This window comes from Bubalus kerabau, chromosome 12 (assembly GCF_029407905.1).
Source record: "Bubalus kerabau isolate K-KA32 ecotype Philippines breed swamp buffalo chromosome 12, PCC_UOA_SB_1v2, whole genome shotgun sequence".
Lineage (NCBI taxonomy): Eukaryota > Metazoa > Chordata > Mammalia > Artiodactyla > Bovidae > Bubalus > Bubalus kerabau.
In genome coordinates this window covers 1,145,293-1,167,883 of record NC_073635.1, presented here as the reverse complement: position 1 = coordinate 1,167,883, position 22,591 = coordinate 1,145,293, and the positions used below count along the sequence as shown (strand labels likewise).

Here is a 22,591-nt window from a genome sequence, read left to right as displayed (position 1 = left end):
TTTAATTTCATGGCTGCAGTCACCTTCTGCAGTGATTTTGGAGCCCCCAAAAAATAAAGTCTGATACTGTTTCCACTGTTTCCCCATCTATTTCCCATGAAGTGATGGGACCAGATGCTATGATCTTTGTTTTCTGAATGTTGAGCTTTAAGCCAACTTTTTCACTCTCCTCTTTCACTTTTATCAAGAGGCTTTTTAGTTCCTCTTCACCTTCTGCCATAAGGGTGGTGTCATCTGCATATATGAGTTTATTGATATTTCTTCTGGCAATCTTGATTCCAGCTTGTGCTTCTTCCAGCCCAGTGTTTCTCATGGTTTACTCTGCATAGAAGTTAAATAAGCAGGGTGACAATATACAGCCTTGACATACTCCTTTTCCTATTTTGAACCTGTCTGTTGTTCCATGTCCAGTTCTAACTGTTGTTTCCTGACCTGCATGTAGGTTTCTCAAGAGGCAGATAAGGTGGTCCGGTATTCCCATCTCTTTCAGAATTTTCCACAGTTTATTGTGTTCAGTATATCCCTCCCCAAAAGGGGTGAGGAAGATTCTGGCATGATCAGAAACTCGTGTGAAAATAGCACCAAATCCCAGCCAAAACTGACAGAAACACCGAAGTAATATGTTTTGGCTCTTCCAGACAGTTCCATTATGGAAGCAGATCAGGAAGAACCTGGGCCAGGGGCTTCAGTAAGCATGGAGTAAGTTGCCCCAGTATCTAAAAGGAAATTGATGGATTGCCCCTCCCCCCCAAAGTTATTATACCTGAGGTTCCTCAGTTGTAATTAGGATGGGAGCTTGTATGGGGAACCCCAGGCACCTTCAGTCCTGATTGTCTTGAGAGTCCAACCCCTGAGACTTACACCTCTGGGGCGTAGTCTCTCTTCCAGTGTGGTCCTTTGCAGACCGGACATGGAACCGGGGGCAGCTTAGATGCCTGAGGGCAATCTCACTTGAGATGACCCTCCTTTCCACAGTAATAACAAGCCCATCCCTTTTCACCTGGGTCCCTCTGGGCATTTTTCTCAGGCTGTTGAAGAACGGTTTTCATAGCCATTGCGGAGGCTTCTGCCGTTCCTTAGTCTTTTTCCACCTTTCTTTCTTTTTAAAATATTTCCTACCATAATAGACTGTCTGAGCCAGTTGTAACAGATTATCTAAAGACTGATTTGGGCCATAGGCCCATTTTAATAGCTTACGACTGATATCTGGAGCTGACTGAGTGAGAAATCTATCTTTTAAGATCACTTTTCCCTCTTCACTTTCAGGATCAATCTCAGGGAATCTGTGAAGGGCTTCTCTCAGTCTATCTAGGAATTTACCAGGAGCTTCCTTCTCCTCCTGTTCTGTGTTTGCCAATTTGCCATTGTTTAAAGGCTTAGCACATGCCTGCCTAAGTCCTTCAAGAATACATCTGGCAAAATGACTCTGATCCCATCTTCCTTTAGCTCTGTTGTATTCCCAGTCTGGTTTTGTAGTTGGAACCGCATGATTTTCTGTGGGGAGGGCAGTTATCTCATCCTCCCTCTCCCCTACTGATCTATTACCAAACCATTTATCTCCATAAGCAGCCACTTTTCCCAACACTCGACTTTTTGAGTTGGCAGCCAGCCTTTGTCCCAAGATACACATCACATCCTTCCAAGTAAGGTCATAAAGCAGAGTAACACCTTTAAAAGCTCTAATATATTTTTCTGGGTCCTCTAAATAGTCTCCCAGATCCTCCTTGATTTTTTTTTTATTTCTTGATAAGAAAAAGGATTATTAACTCTCATAGACTGATTATTATTCCGGGTAGGTGCTTCATGAAGAGGGAACAGCTTGTGTGGCTGTTCCTCAATCTCTCTGGCTGCTATGTACTTATGATCCCAAGGATAGATTGGAGAAACCTGTTTTTCTTTATCTCTTTGTTTCCTTTCCTCCATCTTATCTAGCAAGGTAGGAGGGCAGGAGGGAGCTAAAGGAGTCACACTGAAATCTATACCCATAGGACATAAGTCTGGCATATATCACAGAGAGAAAAAGGGCAACACATAGTCTACTTCTACCCATTTTCCTTTTTTTTTTTTTTTACAGAACTGGTCTAATTGTAAAACAGTATTATACTTAAGAGACCCTCCAACCGGCCACCATTCACCATCCTCCAATGGATACAGTGGCCATGCAGTATCACATAGGAAGACCAGGTGTGTCTTCTTTAAGCCCTGGGGATCAAATCTATCCCAGTTTTTCAGGATGCAGTTCAAAGGAGTGAGGCTGGAATTGTTAGCTCCCATCTGTAAGAGAGAGAGAAAAAAGCGACCAGCACCCTCTTTCTATTGCAGGCGTCCCTCCTTGTTCTAGATGGGGGTGTAGACAGACTTTCAGATCAGATCAGTCAGTCGTGTCCGACTCTTTGCAACCCCATGAATCGCAGCACGCCAGGCCTCCCTATCCATCACCAACTCCCAGAGTTCACTGAGACTCACGTCCATCGAGTCAGTGATGCCATCCAGCCATCTCGTACACCAAAGCTTTTCTTTCCTGGTCGGACTTAGTCTGTCCCTTACCGATGCAGGCAACATACTCGTCTCTTGCCGTTCTACCACCGAGATGGGGTGGGGATGCACCACGGGTAGACCTGATAGCATCCCTGACTGATGTCCAGCTCCTCACCATTAAAACCTTGCTTACCTCTGATGCCACCCGGGGTGCAATCAGAGTAACCTTCCAGAATGCCTCCCAGGCTAAACTGCTGGGGGAAACATTTCTCACCTGAGTGCTTATGCACTACCCTGAGTATATTCTTGACAACAATAAGACCAATACGAACATAAAACTGAGATGTTCCTTCCAAGCATCACCACACCAGTATAAGAGCCTCCTAAGCATCACCATACCAGTATAAGAGTCTCCTCTGGTCCACTAAGAACCAGTGTTATCAATGGGAAAAAATTTCACTGTAGTTCCAATCTGAGTAAACTTTAACCTCAGAGATGCTCTTGGAACTAGAGCTCCATCTAGCTTCTGAATTTTTGAGTCCTAGCAAGGCTAGGAGCTTTCAGACTACCAATCTATGTTTGGGACCTAAGTAACAGTACACAGTAACAGCATAGATCACAAGTCCCGTGAAAGTCAATGATCTGACAGATTAAGTTAGTACTTCTAATTCCCTGGTGGCTCAGATGGTAAAGCATCTGCCTACAATGCAGGAGACCCAGGTTCAATCCCTGGGTTGGGAAGATCCTCTGGAGAAGGAAATGACAACACATTCTAGTACTCTTGCCTGGATAATCCCATGGATGGAGGAATGTTGTAGGCTACAGTCCGTGGGGTCACAAAGAGTCAGACACGACTGAGCAACTTCACTTCACTTCTTCTAATTTCCAAGGAGTTACAAAATGGTCAAAGACACTGAAAAGTTTGACAGAGAAAGGAGAGTTCTGTCCACACGCTTTGCCCACTTCTGGTCGGTCCCGCAAAGGATACATTGGGTGCCTCTTGGCATTGACAGGTTGGTATAAACCCCCAACAGGCTTTGCCATAAGTCATATGAGGTCACCACAGAACCACAGAGCAGGGCTCCTCACTTGCTTCACACAGAGTGTTTCATTCATTCACACAAGCACACTGTAGAGTTAGTAGTACAGCAGAAAACATGTTCACTAGGAGAACAAAGAACTGGAGCTCCAAGCATCCTTACCTTGTCCTGAAGAATCCCAGATGAGCCCCCAAGATGAAAGGTTGTTGCTGAACCATGCAAAGACGCCAGGATTCTTGGCCTCCAGAGGAGAAGAATTCAGTCTGGGGCCAGAGACAAGGCTTGATCACTCAGAACTTTTGTGTAATAAAGTTTTATTAAAGTATAAAGGAGATAGAGAAAGCTTCTGACATAAGTATCAGAAGGGGGCAGAAAGAGTACCCCCTTGCTAATATACCCCCTTGCTAGTGTTAGCAATGGGATTATATACTCTTTAATTAGTTATTAAAGTGAATCAAAAGAATGTCTGGAGGTTGTAAAGAGCTCACTAGACCTACTCCCATAATTTACATTTTAAGATAACAGGATTAGCCAGAAGGATTTTTCCATAGACTGTCCTCAAGCAGGATACATTATTGTTATATAATCCTAAGGAATATAGAGTGGAAAAAGTTTGTCTTTTTTCCCTCCTTGATAATTCCAGACCCCTCTCCCCTTGGGAACCCCTAGACTTCTTATCAACATACCTAGGGAATGATTCTCTCACCATGATCTTAGTTTTATGAATGTTGAGGTTTAAGCCAACTTTTTCACTCTCCTCTTTCACTTTCATCAAAAGGCTCTTTAGTTCTTTGCTTTCTGCCATAAATGTGGTATCATTTGCATATCTTCATATTGATACTTCTCCTGGCAATCTTCATTCGAGCTTGTGCTTCATCCAGCCCAGCACTTCTCATGATATACTCTCTGCATATAAGTTAAATAAGCAGGATGACAATATAAGCCTTGATGTACATCTGTCCCATTTTGAACCAGTACATTGCTCCATGTCTGGTTCTAACTGTTGCTTCTTAACTAGCATACAGGTTCTGCAGGAGGTAGATAAGATGGTCTGGTCAAATTGCCAACATTTGTTGGAACATAGGAAAAAGCAAGAGAATTCCAGAAAAGCATCTCTTCTACTTCATTGACCATGCTACAGTCTTTGACTGTGTGGATCACAACAAACTGGAAAATTCTTAAAGAGATGGAATACCAGACCACCTTACCTGTCTCCTGAGAAACCTGTATGCAGATCAAGAAGCAACAGTTAGAACCAGACATGGAACAACTGACTGGTTCCAATTGGGAAAGGAGTATGTCAAGGATGTTTATTGTCATCCTGCTTCTTTAAATTTTAGGCAGAGTACATCATGCATATTGCTGAGCTGGAAGAAACAGTAGCCAAAACCAAGATTGCAGAGAAGAATATTAATAACCTGAGATATGCCAGTGGCACCACCTTAATGGCAGTAAGCCAAGAAGAACTAAAGAGCTTCTTAATAAAGGTGAAAGAGGAGAGTGAAAAAGCTGGCTTAAAACTCAACATTCAAAAAACTGAGATCATGACATCCGGTCCCATCACTTCATGGCAAATGTATGGGGAAACAATGGAAACAGTGACTGACTTTTTTCTTGGGTGCCAAAATCACCACAGGTGGTGACTGCAGCCATGTAATTTAAAGACAGTTGTTCCTTGGGAGAATATCTATCACAAACATAGAAAACACATTAAAAAGCAGAGACAGTACTTTGCTAACAAAGATCCGTATCATCAAAGCTATGGTTTTTCCAGTAGTCATGTCAGGATGTAAGAGTTGAACCATAAAGAAGACTGAGTGCCAAAGAACTGATGTTTTTTTTTTTTTTTTTTTTAATAATTAATTTATTTTAACTGGGGGATAATTACCTTACAATATTGAGGTGGTTTTTGCCATATATCAACATGAATGAATGCTTTTGAATTGTGGTGTTGGAGAAGACTCTTGAGAATCCCTTGGACTGCAGAGAGATAAAACCAGTCATTCTTAAAGGAAATCAAGCCTGAATATTAATTGGAAGAACTTGTGCTAAAGATGAAAATCCAATAGTTTGGCCAAATTTGCGAAGAGCCAACTCATTAAATAAAGCCTCTGATGCTAGGAAAGATTGACAGAAGGAGAAGGGAATGACAGGACAAAATAGTTTCATGGCATCACCTACTCAATGGACATGAGTTTCAGCAAGCTCCAAGAGACAGTGAATATCAACTGTAAGTTGGCACTCACCAAGAGCATTGCCAATGACTGAACAACAAAGGCATTGGCCATCTGCCTCTATGGTATTGAACCCAATGCTGCTATAGCTGTTGACCTTCAGCAACCTCTGAGGGAGTTCAGGGTGGAGTGAGGCACTCTGTGCTCCAGGGAATCTGGTGGGACAGGTCTTTAGTTGGATGTTTTTAGGAACAGATTTTATGATCTCAATCCTTGCATCTCCTTATATAGAGAAGCACTAAATACCTCCATGAGGACATCAGATCCTCCTAACTAACAAAAAAACTTTGTAAAATGAATACTTCATGGTATTGAACTCCCCCTTCACCCAAACTTTACATATTGACCTTCCCCGCACTGCTGCTTTGGAGCAGTGTGTCTGAGTTATCTGAGATGCTGCTTTCCAGGCTACAGGCCTCATTTTGCCTCCAATTAAAACTTAACTCTCATGTTGCACATATTTTTAGACGACATTCAGTTCAGTTCAGTTCAGCTGCTCAGTTGTGTCCGATTCTTTGCGACCCCATGAATCGCAGCACACTGGGCCTCCATGTCCATCACCAACTCCCGGAGTTCACCCAAACTCATGTCCATCGAGTTGGTGATCCAGCCATATCATCCTCTGTCATCCCCTTCTCCTCCTGCCCCCAATCCCTCCCAGCATCCAGCATCAGGGTCTTTTTCAATGAGTCAGCTCCTCGTATGAGGTGGCCAAAGTATTGGAGTTTCAGCCTCAGCATCAGTCCTTCTTTTTTTTTTTTTTAACAAGTGTTTTTTTTTTTTTTTTTTAATTTATTATTATTATTTTTACTTTACAATATTGTATTGGTTTTTCCATACATCAGCATGAACCCACCACAGGTGTACATGCATTCCCAATCCTGAACCCCCTTCCACCTCCCTCCCCATACCATCCCTTAGCCGATTATAGAGTGAAGTAAGCCAGAAAGAAAAACACCAATACAGTATACTAACGCATATATATGGCAGTTAGAAAGATGGCAATGATAACCCTGTATGTGAGACAGCAAAAGCATCAGTGCTTCTAATGAACACCCAGACTGGTCTCCTTTAGGATGGACTGGTTGGATCTCCTTGCAGTCCAAGGGATTTGCAAGAGTCTTCTCCAGCACCACAGTTCAAAAGCATCAATTCTTCAGCGCTCAGCTTTCTTCACAGTCCAAATCTCACATCTATATGTGAGCACTGGAAAAACCATAGCCTTGACTAGATGGACCTTTGTTGGAAAAATAATATCTCTTCTTTTGAATATGCTATCTAGGTTGGTCATAAGCGTCTTATAAGTTCATGGCTGCAATCACCATCTGCAGTGATTTTAGAGCCCCGAAAAATAAAGTTTGACAATGTTTCCACAGTTTTTCTATCTATTCCCATGAAATTATAGGACCAAATGCCATGATCTTAGTTTTCTGAATGTTGAGCTTTAAGCCAACTTTTTCACTCTCCTCTTTCACTTTCATCAAGAGGCTTTTTAGTTCCTCTTCACTTTTTGCCATAAGGGTGGTGTCATCTGCATATCTGAAGTTCCTGATATTTCTCCCAGCAATCTTGATTCCAGCCTGTGCTTCCCCCAGCCTAGCGTTTCTCCTGATGTAATCTGCATATAAATTAAATAAGCAGGGCAACAATATACAGCCTTAACACACTCCTTTTCCTATTTGGAACCAGTCTGTTGTTCCATGTCCAGTTCTAACTGTTGCTTCCTGAGCTGCATATAGGTTTCTCAAGAGGCAGGTCAGGTGGTCTGGTATTCCCTTCTCTTTCAGAATTTCCCATAGTTTATTGTGATCCACAAAGTCAAAGGCTTTGACATAGTCAATAAAACAGAATATATATATATATATATATATATATATATATATATATATATACTCTCTTGCTTTTTTGATGATCCAGGGGATGTTGCAATTTGATCTCTGGTTCGTCTGCTTTTTCTAAAACCAGCTTGAATATCTGGAAGTTCACGGCTCATGTATTGCTGAAGCCTGGCTTGGAGAACTTTGAGCATTACTTTACTAGCGTGTGAGATGAGTGCAATTGTGCGGTAGTTTGAGCATTCTTTGGCACTGCCTTTCTTTGGGATTGGAATGAAAACTGACATTTTCCAGTCCTGTGGCCACTGCTGAGTTTTCCAAATTTGCTGTCATATTGAGTGCAGCACTTTCACAAAATCATCTTTCAGGATTTGAAATAGCTCCACTGGAATTCCATCACCTCCACTAACTTTGTTTGTAGTGATGCTTTCTAAGGCCCACTTGACTTCACATTCCAGGATGTCTGGCTCTAGGTGAGTGATCACACCATCGTGATTATCTGGGTCATGAAGATCTTCTTTGTACAGTTTTTCTGTGTATTCTTGCCACCTCTTCTTAATATCTTCTGCTTCTGTTAGGTCCATACGATTTCTGTGCTTTTTCGAGCCTATCTTTGCATGAAATATTCCATTGGAATCTCTAATTTTCTTGAAGACATCTGTAGTCTTCCCTATTCTGTTGTTTTCCTCTATTTTCTTGCATTGATCGCTGAGGAAGGCTTTCTTATCTCTCCTTGCTATTCTTTGGAACTCTGCATTAAAATGGGAACATCTTTCCTTTTCACAGCTATATGTAAGGCCTCCTCAAATAGCCATTTTGCTTTTTTGCATTTCTTTTCCATGGGGATGGTCTTGATCCCTGTCTCCTGTACAATGACACAAACCTCCGTCCATAGTTCATGAAATACTCTGCCTATCAAATCTACTCCCTAAATCTATTTCTCACTTCCACTGTATAATCATAAGGGATTTTATTTAGGTCATACCTGAATGGTCTACTGGTTTTCCCTAGTTTGTTCAATTTAAGTCTGAATTTGGCAATAAGGAGTTCATGATCTGAGCCACAGTCTCCTCCCAGTCTTGTTTTTGGTGACTGTATAGAACTTCTCCGTTTTCAGCTAAAAAGAATATAATCAATCTGATTTCATTGTTGACCATCTGATGATGTCCATGTGTAGAGTCTTCTCTTGTGTTTTTGAAAGGGGGTGTTTGCTATGACTAGTACATTCTCTTGGCAAAACTCTATTAGCCTTTGCCCTGCTTCATTCTGTATTCCAAGGCCAAATTTGCCTGTTACCCCAGATGTTTCTTGACTTCCTACTTTTGCATTGCAGTTCCCTATAATGGAAAGGACATCTTTTTTGGGTGTTAGTTCTAAAAGTTCTTGTATATCTTCATAGAACTGTTCAACTTCAGCTTCTTCAGCGTTACTGTTTGAGGCATAGGCTTGGGTCACCATGATATTGAATGGTTTGCCTTGGAAACGAACAGAGATCATTCTGTCATTCTTGAGATTGCCTCTAAGTACTGCATTTAGGACTCTTTTGTTGACCATGATGGCTACTCCATTTATTCTAAGGGATTCTTGCCCACAGTAGTAGATATACTCATCATCTGAGTTAAATTCACCCATTCCAGTCCATTTTAGTTTGCTGATTCCTAGATTGTTGACATTCACTCATGCCATCTCCTGTTTGACCGCTTCCAATTTGTCTTGATTCATGGACCTAACATTCTAGGTTCCTATGCAATATTGCTCTTTACAGCATCAGACCTTGCTTCTATCACCAGTCACATCCACAACTGGGTATTGTTTTTGCTTTGGGTCCATCCCTTCGTGCCGAGGTCCAGCCCCGGCTGATCCAGGGTATTCGAAGGAGAGACAGCTAGGCGACCTATTCAAATGTTAATTAGAGATAATAAAGAGTAATAGAATGAGGATAGCTCAGTAGGAAAATTCAGTGGAGAAAAGAAGCTGAGTGGCTTGGTTTATGCGGAAAATCAATATAACCCGTGACACCAGGTTAGCTCTGACCACGGAGGCCGCAGGCGCCCTCTCGAATAGCGGAAGGTGCCCCACCTTAGACACCTTCTCGAGTGGGTCTTAGAAGCCCAGGCAAATAAATGGTTGCAGAGGATATCCGCGCTCCAGATGGACACTCAGCTGGAAGTTAAAGGGAAGAATGACATGGGGAGACCAAGCGTTGGTGAGCAAGGCCCATAGCTTTATTTTCAACAGGGGCTTTTATACCCTAAGTTACACATAGAGGACAATAGGGGATGCGAAGTCAGCAGTCTTTGATGCTTATCAAAAACCAGGGTTTCTTTCCTGCAAATTTATCGTATACAAATGGTTTAGGTGATTTACATCATCTTCTGGCCAGAGGCCTATTAACATTTTATGACTCTTGACAAGCACTTATCAACAAAGACTTATTTTCTCTAAGAGTAATTATTTTAAGGTTTGGCGCCATCTTCCGAAGATAAGATTACGTTCCTATAGGGTGGATGTGTAATGGGTTTACAAAGGAAAGAATTTATTACCTTAAGGGTCTAAAGTTACTAACACCAAGGCCACTACTTATTTTTTCTACATACCAACTATATTAATTAATGCACATTCAAGGATACAATTCAGGGGATGTGAAAACTTGGCAACAAACATTGGCTCATCAATGAAATCTTTTACTAGTTTTATTCTGGCAGTTTCTAATTCTCTGAGAGGCTCTAAGCTATTTGAATATCTTAAGCTTCCCGTGCCTCTCGAGGCTGGGAGACTGTACACAATCGTATGCATAGCTGTAGGTGTCCGGGTAAACTTGTCAGGCGAGTTAGAGAGCCATCTGACGTGTTTGGATTTAAACACTCCTAATTGCCCAGGAACTTTATTAATTGGAGCTGTAAGTTAACTCTTTGACAGAGAGAGCGAGATGGTGGTGGGGGACAGCCCCCAGTAAAGTCAGAGGTGAGAGCACAAAGCAATAAAGTAGGCAGACTCTGGTTTTTTGGGGGTAGATGCTCGAGAATATCCGGGGGCACTCCCGAGGCTCGATCCCGCCCTTGCGTATGCCGAGCCTCCTTCCTCATGACCTTTGTTACGAGTGGAATGTCTCTCGCCAGCTCCCGGCACCTTCGTTCTTTCTGGAGTTATTTCTCCATTGATCTCCTGTAGCATATTGGGCACCTACCGACCTGGGGAGTTCCTCTTTCAGTATCCTATCATTTTGCCTTTTCATACTGTTCATGGGGTTCTCAAGGCAGGAATACTGAAGTGGTTTGCCATTCCCTTCTCCAGTGGACCACATTCTCTCAGACCTCTCCACCATGACCCGTCCGTCTTGGGGGGCCCCACACAGCATGGCTTAGTTTCATTGAGTTAGACAAGACTCTGGTATGTGTGATCAGATTGGCTAGTTTTCTGTGATTATGGTTTCAGTGTGTCTGTCCTCTGATGCCCTCTCGCAACACATACTGTCTTACTTGGGTTTCTCTTGGATGTGGGGTATCTCTTCACAGCTGTTCCAGCAAAGCACAGCTACTGCTCCTTACCTTGGAAGAGGTCGCCCTTCCTGACCTTGGACGTGGAGTAGCTCCTCTCAGCACTCCTGTGTCTTTGCAGCCGCCACTCCTTGGACATGGGGTTGCTCCTCTCGGCTGCCACCCCTGACCTCGGGCGTGGGGTAGCTCTTCTCAGCTGAACTTCTGCGTGGTCCATTGCAGACATTATGGAAACCAAAGAAATGACTCAGAGTGGACTTTCTTCCTTCGACTGGACTCCATGAGGAACCAGACTTTTGTACCAGCAGCATCCCCTTGCACCCATCTTCATCCTCAGGAAGTGCAGATGAATTTGGGTAAGTCTCTCCTAGTTCTCAAATCTCCCATATTTGTTGAGATTCTGAGTTTTATTTGCTGGTGGAGTAGGTTCCCTACCCTTCCCAATAGGACAGATACTGGGGAAGGGCTGAGTGAAGCATCCAGGGCATACACACTCATGGTCTAGACCCTGAGTAGGGTTCTGTTGAAAGATGTTGAGAAGTTCCCACCCAGGCAAAATATACTGGGTGGGGAGCAGGCTGAAAGATGCCAGGGGAATTATCTATCCAGTGGAAAGGTACAGGTAGGGGAGCTCAATTGGGGAAAAAATCGAGGAATACTCAGGGCTTGGCTGAAAGATGCCAATGTCACATGGTCTGAATGATCCTGGCTGAGTGGTTAAGTAAGAGGCTGATTTGACACTTTACCTCAGTCTTATGGCTGTTATAGAATTTGTCAGGGTAAAAGTGAGGAAAATAGTTTGAGAAAAAGATGGCAGAGGAGTAAGTGGACGTAGAGTACATCTCTCTTCATTGATACATCAGGATACATTGTACATCATGGACACGAGTACCTGACCAGCTGAAAAGAATATATATACCCACACAAAACTCAGTAGGACAAAGGAAGTTGGGTGATAAATAGGAATGTTTGTAGGACTGGACCTGCCCTTGATGGATGGGAGAACTCAAGCAGGGGTCCCATCCCCATATTGGGGCAATTGTCTGAGTCAGAGGAGAAACATTTAAGGCTGAGAGTGAAAGAGATGATCTGTGACAGCCTAAATAGAATGAGAATCAGGCAGTTCTTGCCACTTCCATATATACCCTGGACAGGCACACAGGTCCCCTAGAAGGTGCAGTGACTGGGAGCTGGAGTTTAGGAATTGTGGAGCAATCCAAAGGTGAGGACTGCTGATGACCACAGAGTGACAGATCAAGGGGTGTGTGAGGGAGGAGACTGGTGGGAAAACCTGTGGAGGAAATCCAGGCAGCCATGGAAGCAAGACGATACTGCTGAGTCACACATAGGGGTAGAGCCATCACCAAAGCCTCTCTCTCCCCACATGCCAGCATAGATAGCTGGACAATTAGAGAGGCTGTCCCATCAAATGCCTGACACACTGAAAAACAGAGTACAACCCCACCCAGCGTGCTCCATTAAGTGACTGATGTGCTGAACTACAGAGTAGGACCCCACCCAGGGTGCCCCTTTAAGTGCCTGATGTTCCAGTTCACAACCAGGGGGGCCCCTCTATGTGCCTGATGCACTGAACAACTGAGAAGGCCCACCAGGCAAGGGAGTCCTCTAAGTCTGAAGAAGTGGAGCTACAGAGAAAGACTGGCCAAAGTAGCCTTCTGATCATCAAGCTATGCTGCTACTGCTAAGTCGCTTCAGTCGTGTCCGACTCTGTGTGACCCCACATTCTCCAGGCAAGAACATTGGAGTGGGTTGCCGTTTCCTTCTCCAATGCATGAAAGTGAAAGTGAAGTCACTCAGTAAGAGTCTGACTCTTCGTGACCCCATGGACTACAGCCTACCAGGCTCCTCCATCCATGGGATTTTCCAGGCAAGAGTACTGGAGTGGGTTGCCATTGCCATCAAGCTATAAGAGGTTCTAAAAAAGACTCTGATAAGGCCATATATCCTGTGGCAGAGGAAGTCTGTGTCTCTTCACACTTGGCACCACCAGGGTCCCTGGAAGCCAAGAAGCTGCACCGCCTTCATGTTCAACCCTCACTGGGGCAGAGCTGACACAGGCGAAAAAAGTCTTGAATGTAGGTACTTAGGGTTGCTATGGTTGTGTCCAAATCTTTGCCAACACTGTGAACTGTAGTGGTTGCGCTATGGCACAGGAGAGGTGGCTGTGTGATGGCACAGGAGCGACCTAGAGGAGCTACCCCAAGCCCAGGGTCAGGGGCGGTGGCTGAGAGAAGCTGCCCCATGTCCAAGGTAAAGAGCAGAGGCTGTGCTTTGCTGGAGCAGCTGTGAAGAGATACCCTGTGTCCAAGGTAAGAGAAACCCAAGTAAAACGGTAGATGTTGAGAGAGGGCATCAAAGGGCAGAAAGACTGAAACTGCAATCATAGACAATTAGCCAATCTGATAACATGGACCACAGCTTATCTAACAATGAAACTAAGCCATGCAGGGTGGGGCCACCCAAAATGGATGGGTCATGGTGGAGAGGTCTGACAGAATGTGGTCCACTGGAGAAGGGAATGGCAAACCACTTCAGTATTCCTGCCTTGAGAACCCCATGAACAGTATGAAGAGGCAAAAGATGGGACACTGAAAAATGAACTTCCCAGGTCGGTAGGTGCCCAATATGCTACAGGAGATCAATGAAGAAATAACTCCAGAAATAAAGAAGAGATGGAGCCAAAGAAAAAACAATACCCAGTTGTGGATGTGACTGGTGATAGAAGCAAGGTCTGATGCTGTAAAGAGCAATATTGCATAGGAACCTAGAATGTTAGGTCCATGAATCAAGACAAATTGGAAGTGGTCAAACAGGAGATGGCATGAGTGAATGTCAACATTCTGCTGCTGCTGCTGCTAAGTCGCTTAAGTCATGTCTGACTCGGTGCGACCCCATAGACGGCAGCCCACCAGGCTTCCCATCCCTGGGATTCTCCAGGCAAGAACACTGGAGTGGATTGCCATTTCCTTCTCAAATGCATGAAAGTGAAAAGTGAAAGGGAAGTCGCTCAGCCGTGTCCGACTCTAGAGACCCCATGGACTGCAGCCTACCAGGCTCCTCCGTCAATGGGATTTTCTAGGCAAAAGTACTGGAGTGGGGTGCCATTGCCTTCTCCATGTCAACATTCTAGGAATCAGAAAACTAAAATGGACTGAAATGCGTGAATTTCACTCAGATGATGATTATATCTACTACTGTGGGCAAGAATCCCTTAGAAGAAATGAAGTAGCCATTATAGTCTACAAAAGAGTCTGAAATGCAGTACTTGGATGCAGTCTCAAAAATGACAGAATGATCTCTGTTCATTTCCAAGGCAAACCATTCAATATCGTGGTAATCCAAGTCTATGTCACAACCAGTAACACTAAAGTAGCTGAAGTTGAACAGTTCTATGAATATCTACAAGACCTTTTAGAAATAACATCCCCAAAAGATGTCCTTTTCATTATTTGGGACTAGAATGCAAAAGTAGGAATCAAGAAACACCTGGAGTAACAGAAAAATTTGGCCTTGGAGTACAGAATGAAGCAGGGCAAAAGCTAATAGAATTCTGCCAAGGAAACTCACTGGTCATAGCAAACACCCTCTTCCAACAACACAAGCGAAGACTCTACACATGGACATCACCAGATGGTCAATACCAAAATCAGGTTAATTATATTCTTTGCAGCCAAAGATGGGGAAGCTCTATACAGTCAGAAAAAACAAGACTGGGAGCAGAATGTGGCTCAAATCATGAACTCCTTATTGAAAAATTCAGACTGAAATTGAACAAACTAGGGAAAAACACTAGACCATTCTGGTATGATCTAAATCATATCCCTTATGATTACACAGTGAAGTGAGAAATAGATTTAAGGGACTAGATTTGATAGACAAAGTACCTGATGAACTATGGACAGAGGTTCGTGACATTGTACAGGAGACAGGGATCAAGACCATCCCCCAGAAAAAGAAATTCAGAAATCAAAATGGCTGTCTGAGGAGGCCTTACAAATAGCTGTGAAAAGAAGGGAAGTGAAAAGCAAAGGAGAAAAGGAAAGATATACCCATTTGAATGCAGAGTTCCAAAGAATAACCAGGAGAGATAAGAAAGTCTTCTCAGCGATCAATGGAAAGAAACAGAGGAAAACAATAGAATAGGAAAGACTAGAGATTTCTTCAAGAAAATTAGAGATACCAAGGGAACATTCCAGGCAAAATGGGCTTAATAAAGGACAGAAACTGTAAGGACTTAACAGAAGCAGAAGATATTAAGAAGAGATGGCAAGAATACACAGAAGAACTGTACTAAAAAGATCTTCATGACCAAGATAATCCTGATGATGTGATCACTCACCTAGAGCCAGATATCCTGGAATGTGAAGCCAAGTGGGCCTTAGAAAGCATCACTATGAACAAAGCTAGTGGAGGTGATGGAATTCCAGTGGAGCTACTTCAAATCCTGAAAGAAGATGCTGTCAAAGTGCTACACTCAATATGCTGGGAAATTTGGAAATCTGAGCAGTGGCCACAGGACTGGAAAAGGTCAGTTTTCATTCCAATCCCTAAGAAAGGCAATGCCAAAGAATGCTCAAATTATTGCACAATTGCACTCATCTCACATGCTAGTAAAGTAATGCTCAAAATTATTCAAGCCAGGCTTCAGCAATACATGAACATGAACTTCCAGATGATCAAGCTGGATTTAGAAAAGGCAGAGGAACCAGAGATCTAATTGCCAATATCCCCTGGATCATCAAAAAGGCAAGAGAGTTCCTGAAAAACCTCTATTTCTGCTTTATTGACTATGTCAAAGCATTTGACTGAATGTATCACAATAAACTATAGAAAATTCTGAAAGAGATGGGAATATCAGACCACCTGAGCTGCCTCTTGAAAACCCATATGCAGGTCTGGAAACAACAGTTAGAACTAGACATAGAAAAACAGACTTTTCCAAATAGGAAAAGGAGTATGTCAAGGGTCACCCTGCCTATTTAACTTATATGCAGAGTACATCATGAGAAACGCTGGGCTGGAAGAAGCACAAGCTGGAATCAAGATTGCCAGGAGAAATATCAATAACCTCAGATATGCAGATAACACCACCCTTATGGCAGAAAGTGAAGAAGACCAAAAGAACCTCTCGATGAAAGTGAAAGAGGAGAGTGAAAAAGTTGGCTTAAAGCTCAACATTCAGAAAACTTAGATCATGGCATCTGGTCCCATCACTTCATGCAAATAGATGGGGAAACAGTGTCTGGCTAGTTTTTTTGGGTTCCAAAATCACTGCAAATGGTGATTGAAGCCATGAAAGTAAAAGACGCTAAGTCTTTGGAAGGAAAGTTATGACCAACTTAGGCAGCATATTAAAAAGCAGAGACTTTTTTTTTTTTTTGGTCAACAAAGATCCGTCTAGGCAAGACTATGGTTTATCCAGTAGTCATGTATGGATGTGAGAGTTGGATTTTAATGAAAGTTGGGTGCCGAAATACTGATGATTTTGAACTGTGGTGTTGGAGAAGACTCTTGAGAGTCCCTTAACTGCAAGGAGATCCAATCAACCCATCCTAAAGGATATCAGTCCTGGGTCTTCATTGGTAGGACTGATTTTGAACCTGAAACTCCAATACTTTCGCCACCTGATGCGAAGATCTGACACATTTGAAAAGATCCTGATGCTAAGAAAGATTGAGGGCAGGAGGAAAAGGGGACGACTTAGGTTGAGATGGTTAGATGTCATCACCGCATCAGTAGACATGGGTTTGGGTGGACTCTGGGAGTTGGTGATGGACAGGGAGGTTTGTCGTGCTGCAGTTTGTGGGGTCTCCAAGAGTCGGACATGACTGAGCAACTGAACTGAACTGAACTGTGGCCTGCCAGGCTTCTCTGTCAGAGAGGGGAGTTCTCCAGATAAAATTACTGGAATGTACTTTCCAATACTGGTAGCCATACCCTTATAGAGCACTATATTTCCTACCACCCTAGCCACCAACTCCCCTGAGTACCTGGTGCTGCCAGAACTCCTGCAACCCGAGAAGCTGCACCACTTTCACACCTGAGCCTCACTGAGGCAGACACAAATCCTCCAGGGCAACCTCAGGAACAAACCTCCACTGGATGACCCACATGCACAGGTGGAAATAAAACCACAAGTGAAACTCAGGGGCAGTATGGCTAAGACAGAAGACCCAAAACCTTCCCACCAGCTGTACAAGCTGCAGATTAAATCCACAAGATCAACTAGGCAGACTCTGTGTCTATGGAATATATAAAAGGACATTGAGAGCTCCCTCAAAAGAAAATGTACTAGTTCTGATAGCTGTGCACATTGGGGGCAAGGACACACCACAGAAGGACCAGATTAGAATCTTAGTTGACCCCAAAACAGGTCCAGAAACCAGCAGTGTTGGAAGGCATCCCAAGGAGGTGAGGTGCATTGTAATGCCCAGTGGAAAGGACTCTGACAACAATTACTCAAGAAAAGCATTTGTTACTCTAATGTTTTGACTTGTTCTATAGATTCTTTTCTATCTTTTTTACTTTTTTCTTTTTCTTCCCACCCTAATTGTATTTGTTAATTTTATTGCCATATGAAATCTAATTAAGCTTTTGAGCTTTTTTTTTTCTCAGTCATATTTTTTATTGTCGATATAAATCTCTGCCTCTATGTTGGGCTTTTGCAGTTCTATGAAGTTTTCTTTTCTTTTCTTTTCCTTTCTCTTTTGTCTTTCTTTAATTTTTATTGTTTTATTTTTTATAATTTTAATTTTTAAAACTAATTTTTTCCTATAGTTATTCTTTTGCTTGCTCTTCCTGCTGTTGTTTTTCCCCTAACAGTTAACCTTTCATGTATATAAATCTTTTTTATCTAGTTAAATTTAACTTTGCCTACCTATCCTTTCTTTCATTTCTTCCCACTTAACATATTTGTTACTTTTGATTTCACTGCTTTATCCCCCACTGGGCACCTTGCTTTAGTTTTGCTTTTCAGTTTTCCCTTTAGTTACTTTTGTTCTTAACTGGTAGATATAATTTGTGATTTCCTTTGTTCGTTGTGTCAGTCTACTGTACTTTATTTTTGTTGGACTGTTTTGATTTTGCTTATGGGTGTATATGTATATGTGCATATTCCATTATTTTAATTATTTGCCTGATTTTGTAACTGTCATTTGTCCAGGGTTCAACTTCGGTTTCTCATTTTGGGGTTTTTGTTTTAATCTCACTTAATGTCATAAAAAACCACTTGTTGAATCTTCATTCCTGACCAGAGATCAAGCCCTGAGCCTTTGGAGTGGGAGCACTGACCCCAAGACCCTAAGGTACCAAAGAACAAACCCTAGAGAGTATCAAACCATGAGAACACACACAATGGAAACCACTTGAATAAAAGTTCCAGCATCACCCAACCACTAGTAGCACCCTGTTCAGGACACTTCATCTAAACCACACACACACACACACACACACACACACACACACATGCAATACAAACCAAATCATCAACAGACAGTATTACCACCTCACTCAGACTTGCCCATCAGAGAAAAAAAAACTCAGCACAAATCTCACTCTATACAAAGATCACATAAACCACTGGACCAACCTTAGGAGGGCAGAAACCAAGGGAAGAAATAATTCATCCTTGAAGCCAGTGAAAAGGAGACCTCAAACAGAATAAGTAAAATAATAATAAAAATGAAAAGGCAGAGAGATACTACACAAATGGAGGAACAAACTAGAAACATAGAAGTCCAAATAAATGAAGAGGAATATCTGAAAAATAATTCAGAATAATGATAGTGAAGACGATCAAAAACCTTGAAAACAAAACTGTGAAAATGCCAGAATCAATTAACAAAGATCTAGGAATTAAAGAATAAGCATACAGAGACAAAGAAAACCATCACTGAAATTAAAAATACTCTAGAAGAAATCAATAGCAGAATATCTGAAACAGAAGAATGAATCAGTGAGCTGGAAGATAAAATGATGGTAATAACTTCTGAAGAGCAGAATAAAGTAAAAAAGAATGAAAAGGACTGAGGATAGCCTCAGAGACATGTGGGACAATAACAAACGCACCAATATTCAAATTATAGGGGTCCCAGAAGAAGAAGAGAAAAAGAAAGTGTATGGGAAAATTTTTGAAGAGATTATAGTTTAAAACTTCCCCAACATGGAAAAGGAAATAGCCCAAGAGGTGCAAAGAGTCCCATAGAAGATAAACTCAAGAAGAAACATGCCAAGACACATACTAATCAAACTAACAAAGATTAAACACAAAGAAAGAATATTAAAAGTAGCAAGGGAAAAGGAACAAGTAACGTACAAGGGAAATGCCATATGCTTAACAACTGACCATTCAGCAGAAAGTCTGCAGGCCAGAAGGGAATGACACGATATATTTAAAGTACTGAAAGGGGAAAGTCTACAACTAAGATTGCTGTACCCAGCAAGAATCTCACTCAAAATTGACAGAGATATCAAAAGCTTTTCAGACAAACAAAAGTTAAGAGAATTCAGTACCACCAAATAAGCTTTACAACAAATGTTAAAGGGACTTATATAGTCAAGAAATGCAAGAGAAGAAAAAAGATCTACAAAATCAACCTCAAGCAATTAAGAAAATGGCAATAGGAACATATATATCAATAACTACTTTAAATGCAAATGACTTAAAGTGATTAAATGCTCCAACCAAAAGACACAGACTGGCTGAATGGATACAAAACAATGCCCTTATATATGCTGTCTACAAGAAACCCACTTCGGACCTAAAGACACATATAGACTGAAAGTGAGAGGATAGAAAAATATATTCCAGGCAAATGGGAAACAAAAGAAAGCTGGAGTAACAATCCTTATATCAGACAAAATATACCTTAAAATAAAGATTATAACAGATAAGGAAGAACACTACATAATCATCAAAGGATCAATATAAGAGAAAGACACAACATTTGTAAATATCTATGCACCCAACATAGGAGCACCTCAGTACATAAGACAAGCACTAACACACATAAAAGGAGAAATTGACAATAATACAATAACAGTATGACACTTTAACACCCCACTCACACCAACGGACAGATCATCAAAACATAAAATTAATAAGGAAACACGAGTCTTAAAGTACACATCAGATGAGAAGGATCTCATTGATATCTTCAGGATAGTCCATCCAAATGCAGAAGAATATGTCCTCTCCTCAAGTGCACATGGAACATTCTCCAGGATAGACCACATCTTGGGTGACAAATCAAACCTCAATAAATTTAAGAAAATTGAATCCTATCAAGCATCTTCTCTGACCACAGTTGTTTGAGACTAGATATCAATTCCAAGAAAAAAAAATATAAGAAAAACAAACATATGGAGATTAAACAATATATTTCTACATAACCAACAGGTTACTGAAGAACTCAAAAGTGAAATCAAAAAATTTCTAGAAACAAACGGCAATGAAAACATGACAATCTATGGGATGAAGCAAAAACAGTACTAAGAGGGAAGTTTATAGCAATACAATCCTACCTCAAGAAACAAGAACAACATCAAATAGACAACCTAACTTTACACCTAAAACAACTGGAAAAAGAACAAAAAACTCCAAAACTAGTAGAAGGAAAAAAATCATAAAGATCTGAGCAGAAATAAATGAAAAAGAAATTAAAGAAACAATAGCAAACAAAAGTAAACAAAAACCTGATTCTTTGAGAAGATAAGCACAATTGGCAAACTTTAGCTACACTCATAAAGAAGAAAAAACAGAAGAATCAAATCATCAAAATTAGAAATGAAAAAAGAGATGTTTCAACAGACAATGCAGAAATACAAAGGATTATAAGAGGCCATTAATTATGAACAACCCAATTAAAAGCACTGAAATTGAAGCTGTGATAAAAATCTCCCAAAAAACAAAAGCCAAGGACCAGATGGCTTCACAGCAGAATTCTATCAAACATTTGGAGAAGAGCTAATGCCTACCCTTCTAAACTCTTTCAAAATATTACAGAGGAAGGAACACTTCTAAACTCATTCTATGAGGCCACCATCACCCTGACACCAAACCGGACAAAGACAACACACACACACACACAAAGAAAACTATAGACCAATATCACTGATGATTATAGATGCAAAAATCCTCAACAAAATTTTACCAAACAGAATTCAGCAACACATGAAAAAGCTCATAATCCATAATCAGGTTATGTTTATTCCAAGAATGCAAGGATACTTCAATATATATGCAAATTAATATATGCAAATTAATCAATGTGATACACCATATTAACAAATTGAAAGATAAAAGCCATATGGTAATCTCAGTAGATTCAGAAAAAGCCTTTGAAAAAATTTAGGACCCATTTATGATTAAAACTCTTCAAAAAATGGGCATAGAAGGAATTTACCTCAACATAGTAAAGGCCGTATATGGTAAGCCTAGAGCAAACATTATTCTCAATGGTGAAAAACTGAAAGCATTCTTCCTAAGATAAGGAAGACGACAATGGTGTCCACTTTCACCACTATTATTCAACATAGTTTTGGAAGTCCTAGCTACAGCAATCAGAAAAGAAATAGAAATAAAAGAAACCCAGGAAAGAAAATAAGAAGTAAAGCTCTCACTGTTTACAGATGACATGATACTTACTGTACATAGAAAACCCTAAAGATAGTATCAGAAAATTACTAAAGCTAATCAGTGAATTTAACAAAGTTGCAGGATATATAGTCAATACCCAGAAATCACTTGCATTTCTATATACTAACAATGAAAAATAAGAAAGAGAATTTTAGGAATCAATCCATTCAGCATTGCAAGAAAAAGAATAAAATATCCAGGTATAAACTTACCTAAAGAGGCAAAAATACTGTGCACAGAAAAGTATAAGACACTAATGAAAGAAATCAAACATGACATAAACAAACGGAGAGATATTCCATGTTCCTCGGTAGGAAGAATAAATATTGTAGAAATGACTATATAACCAAATTCAATCTACAGATTCAATTTGATCCCTATCAAATTATCAATGGCAGAAATTAGAATATTTCCTAACACCATACACAATCCTAAACTCAAAAGGGACTAAGGACCTAAATGTAAGAACAGAAACTGTAAAACTCTTAGAGGAAAATATAGGCAGAAGACTTGATGACATAACTCAAAGAGAGATCCTCTTTGACCTACCTCCTAGAGTAATGAAAATAAAAACAAAAGTAAACACGTGGGACCTGATTAAAGTTAAAAGCTTTTGCACAACAAAGGAAACTATAAGCAAGGTGAAAAGACAACCCTCAGAATGGAAGAAAATAATAACAAATGAAACAACTGACAAAGGATTAATTTCCAAAATATATAAACAGCTCATACAACTCAATACCAGAAAAACAAACAACCCAATCAAAAATGAGAAAAAGACCTAAACAGACATTTCTCCAAAGAAGACATACAGATGGCTAAAAAACACATGAAAAGATGCTCAACATTG

General features: G+C 41.1%; 1 long non-coding RNA gene and 1 other non-coding gene across 2 annotated transcripts in view; both read left to right on the top strand.

Moving 5' to 3' along the window:
- Positions 1-3,147: 3,147 nt before the first annotated feature.
- TRNAC-ACA (transfer RNA cysteine (anticodon ACA)) lies at positions 3,148-3,219 on the top strand. The gene has a single exon. It is a non-coding gene; the product is annotated as a tRNA-Cys (tRNA).
- Positions 3,220-10,460: 7,241 nt separating this feature from the next.
- LOC129624063 (uncharacterized) overlaps positions 10,461-22,591 on the top strand; it is a 32,520-nt gene continuing 20,389 nt past the window's right edge. Inside the window, exons 1-2 of the long non-coding RNA XR_008700718.1 lie at positions 10,461-10,551; positions 11,307-11,440. This is a non-coding gene — a long non-coding RNA (uncharacterized LOC129624063). The remainder of the gene's footprint in view (positions 10,552-11,306; positions 11,441-22,591) is intronic.